Below are 10,503 nucleotides of genomic sequence, written 5' to 3'. Positions count from 1 at the left end.
TCATTAGCCCCAGTCTCTTGTGTCCCATGGTCTATTGTCCCAGTCTCTGGCTTCTCGTGGTCTATGGCCCCAGTCCCTGTTGTCTCAATGTCTATGGCCCCATTCTCTGAGTTCTCAAGGTCTATGGCAAAAAGTCTTTAGTGTTTCATGGTCTATTGCCCCAATTCACTGGTTGCTCATAATCTATGGCCCCAGTCTCTGGTGTATTATGGTCTATAGCCCCAGTATCTGGTGTCTCATGTTCTATGGCCTCAGTCTCTGCTGTCTCATGATTTATTGCCCCAGTCTCTGGTGTCTCAAGGATCTATGTCCCAAGTTTCTGGTGTATCATGGTCTATGTCCCCAGTATATGGTGTCTCATGGTCTATGTCCCCAGTATATGGTGTCTCATGGTCTATGTCCCCAGTATATGGTGTCTCATGGTCTATGTCCCCAGTATATGGTGTCTCATGGTCTATGTCCCCAGTATATGGTGTCTCATGGTCTATGTCCCCAGTATATGGTGTCTCATGGTCTATGTCCCCAGTATATGGTGTCTCATGGTCTATGTCCCCAGTATATGGTGTCTCATGGTCTATGTCCCCAGTATATGGTGTCTCATGTTCTATGGCCCCAGTAACTGGTGTCTTATGTTCTATGGCCTCAGTCTCTGGTGTCTCATGGTCTATGGCCCCAGTCTCTTCTGTCTCATGGTCTACAGCCCCAGTCCCTTGAATCTTATGGTCTATGGCCTCATTCTATGGTGTCATTTGGTCTATGGCCCCAGTCTTTGGTGTCTCATGGTCTATTGTCGCAATCTCTGGTGTCTCATGGTCTATGGCTCCAGTCTCTGGTGTCTCATGGTCTATTGCCCCAGTCTCTGGTGTCTCATGGTCTATGGCCCCATTTTCTGGTGTATCATGGTCTACGGCCCCAGTCTCTGGATTCTTATGATCTCTGGCACCATTATCTGGTATCTTATGGACTATTGTCCCAGTTTCTGGTGTCTCTTTGTCTGTTTCCCCAGTGTCTTGTGTCTCGTGGTCTACGCCCCCATTATTTGGTTTCTTATGGTCTTTAGCCCCAGTCTCTTGTGTCTCATGGTCTATGACCCCAATTTCTGGTATCTCACGGCCTATGGCCCCAGTCTCTGGTGTTTCATGGTCTATGGCCCCAGTCTTTGGTGTCTCATGATCTATTGCCCCAGTCTCTGGTGTCTCATGGTCTATGGCCCCAGTCTCTTCTGTCTCATGGTCTACAGCCCCAGTCCCTGGAGTCTTATGGTCTATGGCCCCATTCTAAGGTGTCATTTGGTCTATGGCCCCAGTCCCTGGTATCTCATGGCCTATTGCCCCAATCTCTGGTGTCTCAGGGTCTATGGCCCCAGTTTCTTTTGTATCATTTTCTACTGCCACAGTCTCTGGTGTCTCATGGTCTATGGCCTCAGTCTCTGGTGTCTCATGATTTATGGCCCCAGTCTCTGGTGTCTCATGGTCTATGGCCCCAGTCCCTAGTGTCTCATTGTCTATGGCAAAAAGTCTTTGGTGTTTCATGGTCTATTGCCCCAATTCTCTGGTTGCTCATAATCTATTGCCTCAGTCTCTGGTGTCTCATGATCTATGGCCCCAGTCTCTGGTGTCTCATGATCTATGGCCCCAGTCTCTGGTGTCTCATGGTCTATGTCCCCAGTCTATGGTGTCTCATGGTCTATGGTCCCAGTCTCAAGTGTCTCATGGTCTACGGTCCCAGTCTTTGGTTTTCCACAGTCCATTACCCCAGTTACTGGTTTGCATTGCTCCATGGACCCAGTCTCTGGTTTCCATTGGTCTTTGGCCCCTTTCTCTGGTGTCCATTGGTCTATGGCCCCAGTCTCAGGTGTGTCATGGTTTATTGCACCAGTCTATGCTGTCTCATAGTCTTAGTCTTTTTCCCCAGTCTCTTGTGCTCGTGGTCTACTCCTCCATTCACTTGATTCTTATGGTCTTCAGCCCAATTCTCATGTGTCTCATGGTCTATTGTCCCTGTCTCTGGTTTCATATGGTCTATAGCCCCAGTCTCTGGTTTCATATGATTTATTACCACAGGCTGTGATGTCTCATGGTATATGGCTCCGGTCTCTGGTGTCTTATAGCCTATAGCCCCAGTCTCTAGTGTATCATGGTCTATTGCCCCAGTCTCTGGTGTTTCATGGTCTATTGCCCCAGTCTCTGGTGTCTCGTGGTTTATGTCCCCATTCTCTGAGTTCTTATGGTCCTTAGCCTCAGTCTCTTGTGTCTCATGGTCTTTTGTCCCAGTCCCTGGTGTCTCATGGTCTATGGCCCCTGTCTCTGGTGTCTCAAGGATCTATGTCCCAATTTTCCGGTGTATCATATTCTCTGTCCCCAGTCTCTACTGTCTCATGGTCTATAGCCCCAGTCTCTGGTGTCGTATGGTTTATTGCCCCAGTCTTTGTTTTCTCATGACCTATGACCATAGTCTCTGGTGTCTTATGGTCCATGGCTCCAGTCTCTTGCTTGTGGTCAATTAACTGGGGATTGTGTCGCATGTCATCGGAATTTGGTGCTGCAGCGCCAGCTTTCATGTGACACAAATCAGGGGGCTGTTGTCTGATTCGGACTGACTGCGGGATTTAACTTTCAAACTGTGTCGCAACCAATGCACTTACATGCACCAGGAAGAAGAAGGTGAACTCCGGGGACCTGAGCGGTGAAGCGACACATGCAGGATATCGGGCACAGGATCTTAGTGACTCCCTGAACATCGCATTATACACGGACAATGCACTTACATGCACCAGGAAGAAGAAGGTGAACTCCGGGGACCTGAGCGGGAAAGCGACACATGCAGGATATCGGGGCAGTATCTTAGTGACTCCCCGCACAGCCCATTATACACGGAAAATGCACTTACATGCACCAGGAAGAAGGTGAACTCCTGGGACCTGAGCGGGGAAGCGACACATGCAGGATATCGGGCGCAGGATCTTAGTGACTCCCCGCACAGCACATTATACACGGACAATGCACTTACATGCACCAGGAAGAAGAAGGTGAACTCCGGGGACCTGAGCGGGGAAGCGACACATGCAGGATATCGGGGGCAGGATCTTAGTGACTCCCCGCACAGCGCATTATACACGGACAATGCACTTACATGCACCAGGAAGAAGAAGGTGAACTCCGGGGACCTGAGCGGGGAAGTGACACATGCAGGATATCGGGGGCAGGATCTTAGTGACTCCCCGCACAGCGCATTATACACGGACAATGCACTTACATGCAGCAGGAAGAAGAAGGTGAACTCCAGGGACCTGAGCGGGGAAGTGACACATGCAGGATATCGGGGGCAGGATCTTAGTGACTCCCCGCACAGCGCATTATACACGGACAATGCACTTACATGCACCAGGAAGAAGAAGGTGAACTCCGGGGACCTGAGTGGGGAAGCGACACATGCAGGATATCGGGGGCAGGATCTTAGTGACTCCCCGCACAGCGCATTATACACGGACAATGCACTTACATGCACCAGGAAGAAGAAGGTGAACTCCAGGGACCTGAGCGGGGAAGTGACACATGCAGGATATCGGGTGCAGGATCTTAGTGACTCCCTGCACAGCACATTATACACGGACAATGCACTTACATGCACCAGGAAGAAGAAGGTGAACTCCGGGGACCTGAGCGGGGAATCGACACATGCAGGATATCGGGAGCACGATCTTAGTGACTCCCCGCACAGCGCATTATACACGGACAATGAAAAACGGCATGGATGTGGGGGGCGATTGATCGGTCAAGAAAGCGACCAACGTCCGTGAGCCGATACCTAGAGGTACAAAGCAAGAAGAGCCGCAGCAGAGGAGTCACAGTGAGTACCAGCAGCCACAGCAGAGAAAGGAGGCATAACCTGTAACCCAATACTGCAGTCCAGCATTAGGGGGAGATCACTGCATACAGATTATACACCACCACTAGGGGGAGATCACTACATACAGATTATACACCACCACTAGGGGAGATCACTACATACACATTATACACCACCACTAGGGGGAGATCACTACATACAGATTATACACCACCACTAGGAGGAGATCACTACATACACATTATACACCACCACTAGGAGGAGATCACTACATACAGATTATACACCACCACTAGGGGGAGATCACTACATACACATTATACACTACACCTCTAGGGGGAGATCACTACATACAGATTATACACCACCACTAGGGGGAGATCACTTCATACAGATTATACACCACCACTAGGGGGAGATCACTACATACAGATTATACACCACCACTAGGAGGAGATCACTACATACACATTATACACCACCACTAGGGGGAGATCACTACATACACATTATACACCACCACTAGGGGGAGATCACTACATACACATTATACACCACCACTAGGAGGAGATCACTACATACAGATTATACACCACCACTAGGGGAGATCACTACATACAGATTATACACCACCACTAGGAGGAGATCACTACATACACATTATACACCACCACTAGGGGGAGATCACTACATACACATTATACACCACCACTAGGAGGAGATCACTACATACACATTATACACCACCACTAGGAGGAGATCACTACATACACATTATACACCACCACTAGGAGGAGCTCACTACATACACATTATACACCACCACTAGGAGGAGATCACTACATACACATTATACACCACCACTAGGGGGAGATCACTACATACAGATTATACACCACCACTAGGAGGAGATCACTACATACAGATTATACACCACCACTAGGAGGAGATCACTACATACACATTATACACCACCACTAGGGGGGGATCACTACATACACATTATACACCACCACTAGGGAGAGATCACTACATACACATTATACACCACCACTAGGGAGAGATCACTACATACAGATTATACACCACCACTAGGGAGAGATCACTACATACAGATTATACACCACCACTAGGGGGAGATCACTACATACAGATTATACACCACCACTAGGAGGAGATCACTACATACACTTTATACACCACCACTAGGGGGAGATCACTACATACAGATTATACACCACCACTAGGGGGAGATCACTACATACAGATTATACACCACCACTAGGAGGAGATCACTACATACACATTATACACCACCACTAGGGGGAGATCACTACATACACATTATACACCACCACTAGGGGGAGATCACTACATACACATTATACACCACCACTAGGAGGAGATCACTACATACAGATTATACACCACCACTAGGAGGAGATCACTACATACACATTATACACCACCACTAGGGGGAGATCACTACATACAGATTATACACCACCACTAGGAGGAGATCACTACATACACATTATACACCACCACTAGGGGGAGATCACTACATACAGATTATAAACCACCACTAGGGGGAGCTCACTGCATACAGATTATACACCACCACTAGGGGGAGCTCACTACATACAGATTATACACCACCACTAGGAGGAGATCACTACATACACATTATACACCACCACTAGGGGGAGCTCACTACATACAGATTATACACCACCACTAGGAGGAGATCACTACATACAGATTATACACCACCACTAGGGGGAGCTCACTACATACAGATTATACACCACCACTAGGGGGAGATCACTACATACACATTATACACCACCACTAGGAGGAGATCACTACATACAGATTATACACCACTACTAGGAGGAGATCACTACATACAGATTATACACCACCACTAGGAGGAGATCACTACATACACATTATACCCCACCACTAGGGGGAGATCACTACATACAGATTATACACCACCAATAGGAGGAGATCACTACATACACATTATACACCACCACTAGGGGGAGATCACTACATACACATTATACACCACCACTAGGGGGAGATCACTACATACACATTATACACCACCACTAGGAGGAGATCACTACATACACATTATACACCACCACTAGGGGGAGATCACTACATACACATTATACACCACCACTAGGAGGAGATCACTACATACACATTATACACCACCACTAGGAGGAGATCACTACATACACATTATACACCACCACTAGGAGGAGATCACTACATACACATTATACACCACCACTAGGGGGAGATCACTACATACAGATTATACACCACCACTAGGAGGAGATCACTACATACAGATTATACACCACCACTAGGAGGAGATCACTACATACACATTATACACCACCACTAGGGGGGGATCACTACATACACATTATACACCACCACTAGGGAGAGATCACTACATACACATTATACACCACCACTAGGGAGAGATCACTACATACAGATTATACACCACCACTAGGGAGAGATCACTACATACAGATTATACACCACCACTAGGGGGAGATCACTACATACAGATTATACACCACCACTAGGAGGAGATCACTACATACACTTTATACACCACCACTAGGGGGAGATCACTACATACAGATTATACACCACCACTAGGGGGAGATCACTACATACAGATTATACACCACCACTAGGAGGAGATCACTACATACACATTATACACCACCACTAGGGGGAGATCACTACATACACATTATACACCACCACTAGGGGGAGATCACTACATACACATTATACACCACCACTAGGAGGAGATCACTACATACAGATTATACACCACCACTAGGAGGAGATCACTACATACACATTATACACCACCACTAGGGGGAGATCACTACATACAGATTATACACCACCACTAGGAGGAGATCACTACATACACATTATACACCACCACTAGGGGGAGATCACTACATACAGATTATAAACCACCACTAGGGGGAGCTCACTGCATACAGATTATACACCACCACTAGGGGGAGCTCACTACATACAGATTATACACCACCACTAGGAGGAGATCACTACATACACATTATACACCACCACTAGGGGGAGCTCACTACATACAGATTATACACCACCACTAGGAGGAGATCACTACATACAGATTATACACCACCACTAGGGGGAGCTCACTACATACAGATTATACACCACCACTAGGGGGAGATCACTACATACACATTATACACCACCACTAGGAGGAGATCACTACATACAGATTATACACCACTACTAGGAGGAGATCACTACATACAGATTATACACCACCACTAGGAGGAGATCACTACATACACATTATACCCCACCACTAGGGGGAGATCACTACATACAGATTATACACCACCAATAGGAGGAGATCACTACATACACATTATACACCACCACTAGGGGGAGATCACTACATACACATTATACACCACCACTAGGGGGAGATCACTACATACACATTATACACCACCACTAGGAGGAGATCACTACATACACATTATACACCACCACTAGGGGGAGATCACTACATACACATTATACACCACCACTAGGGGGAGATCACTACATACACATTATACACCACCACTAGGGGGAGATCACTACATACACATTATACACCACCACTAGGGGGAGATCACTACATACAAATTATACACCACCACTAGGAGGAGATCACTACATACAGATTATACATCACCACTAGGGGGAGATCACTATATACAGATTATACACCACCACTAGGGGGAGATCAATACATACACATTATACACCACCACTAGGAGGAGCTCACTACATACAGATTATACACCACCACTAGGAGGAGATCACTACATACACATTATACACCACCACTAGGGGGAGATCACTACATACAGATTATACACCACCACTAGGAGGAGATCACTACATACACATTATACACCACCACTAGGGGGAGATCACTACATACACATTATACACCACCACTAGTGGGAGATCAATACATACACATTATACACCACCACTAGGAGGAGATCACTACATACAGATTATACACCACCACTAGGAGGAGATCACTACATACACATTATACACCACCACTAGGGGGAGATCACTACATACACATTATACACCACCACTAGGAGGAGATCACTACATACACATTATACACCACCACTAGGAGGAGATCACTACATACAGATTATACACCACCACTAGGAGGAAATCACTACGTACACATTATACACCACCACTAGGGGGAGATCACTACATACACTTTATACACCACCACTAGGAGGAGATCACTACATACACATTATACACCACCACTAGGGGGAGATCACTACATACACATTATACACCACCACTAGGGGGAGATCACTACATACACATTATACACCACCACTAGGGGGAGATCACTACATACACATTATACACCACCACTAGGGGGAGATCACTACATACACATTATACACCACCACTAGGGGGAGATCACTACATACAGATTATACACCACCACTAGGAGGAGATCACTACATACACATTATACACCACCACTAGGGGGAGATCACTACATACACATTATACACCACCACTAGGGGGAGATCACTACATACACATTATACACCACCACTAGGGGGAGATCACTACATACACATTATACAGCACCACTAGGAGGAGATCACTACATACAGATTATACACCACCACTAGGGGGAGATCACTACATACACATTATACACCACCACTAGGAGGAGATCACTACATACAGATTATACATCACCACTAGGGGGAGATCACTATATACAGATTATACACCACCACTAGGGGGAGATCAATACATACACATTATACACCACCACTAGGAGGAGCTCACTACATACAGATTATACACCACCACTAGGAGGAGATCACTACATACACATTATACACCACCACTAGGGGGAGATCACTACATACAGATTATACACCACCACTAGGAGGAGATCACTACATACACATTATACACCACCACTAGGGGGAGATCACTACATACACATTATACACCACCACTAAGGGAAGATCACTACATACACATTATACACCACCACTAGGGGGAGATCACTACATACACATTATACACCACCACTAGTGGGAGATCACTATATACAGATTATACACCACCACTAGGGGGAGATCAATACATACACATTATACACCACCACTAGGGGGAGATCACTACATACACATTATACACCACCACTAGGAGGAGATCACTACATACACATTATACACCACCACTAGGAGGAGATCACTACATACAGATTATACACCACCACTAGGGGGAGATCACTACATACACATTATACACCACCACTAGGGGGAGATCACTACATACACATTATACACCACCACTAGGGGGAGATCACTACATACAGATTATACACCACCACTAGGGGGAGATCACTACATACACATTATACACCACCACTAGGGGGAGATCACTACATACACATTATACACCACCACTAGGAGGAGATCACTACATACACATTATACACCACCACTAGGGGGAGATCACTACATACACATTATACACCACCACTAGGGGGAGATCACTACATACACATTATACACCACCACTAGGAGGAGATCACTACATACACATTATACACCACCACTAGGAGGAGATCACTACATACAGATTATACACCACCACTAGGGGGAGCTCACTACATACACATTATACACCACCACTAGGGGGAGATAACTACATACACATTATACATCACCACTAGGGGGAGATCACTACATACAGATTAAACACCACCACTAGGGGGAGGTCACTACATACAGATTATACTCCACCACTAGGGGGAGATCACTACATACACATTATACACCACCACTAGGGGGAGTTCACTACATACACATTATACACCACCAGTAGGAGGAGATCACTACATACACATTATACACCACCACTAGGAGGAGATCACTACATACACATTATACACCACCACTAGGAGGAGATCACTGCATACAGATTATACACCACCACTAGGGGGAGATCACTACATACAGATTATACACCACCACTAGGAGGAGATCACTACATACACATTATACACCACCACTAGTGGGAGATCACTACATACAGATTATACACCACCACTAGGGGCAGATCACTACATACATATTATACACCACCACTAGGGGGAGATCACTACATACACATTATACACCACCACTAGGAGGAGATCACTACATACACATTATACACCACCACTAGGGGGAGATCACTACATACACATTATACACCACCACTAGGAGATCACTACATACACATTATACACCACCACTAGGAGGAGATCACTACATACACATTATACACCACCACTAGGAGGAGATCACTACATACACATTATACACCACCACTAGGAGGAGATCACTACATACACATTATACACCACCACTAGGGGGAGATCACTACATACACATTATACACCACCACTAGGGGGAGATCACTACATACAGATTATACACCACCAGTAGGAGGAGCTCACTACATACACATTATACACCAACACTAGGAGGAGATCACTAC

Source organism: Engystomops pustulosus, chromosome 4 (assembly GCF_040894005.1).
Source record: "Engystomops pustulosus chromosome 4, aEngPut4.maternal, whole genome shotgun sequence".
NCBI lineage: Eukaryota > Metazoa > Chordata > Amphibia > Anura > Leptodactylidae > Engystomops > Engystomops pustulosus.
Note: the sequence above shows the minus strand (reverse complement) of the source record.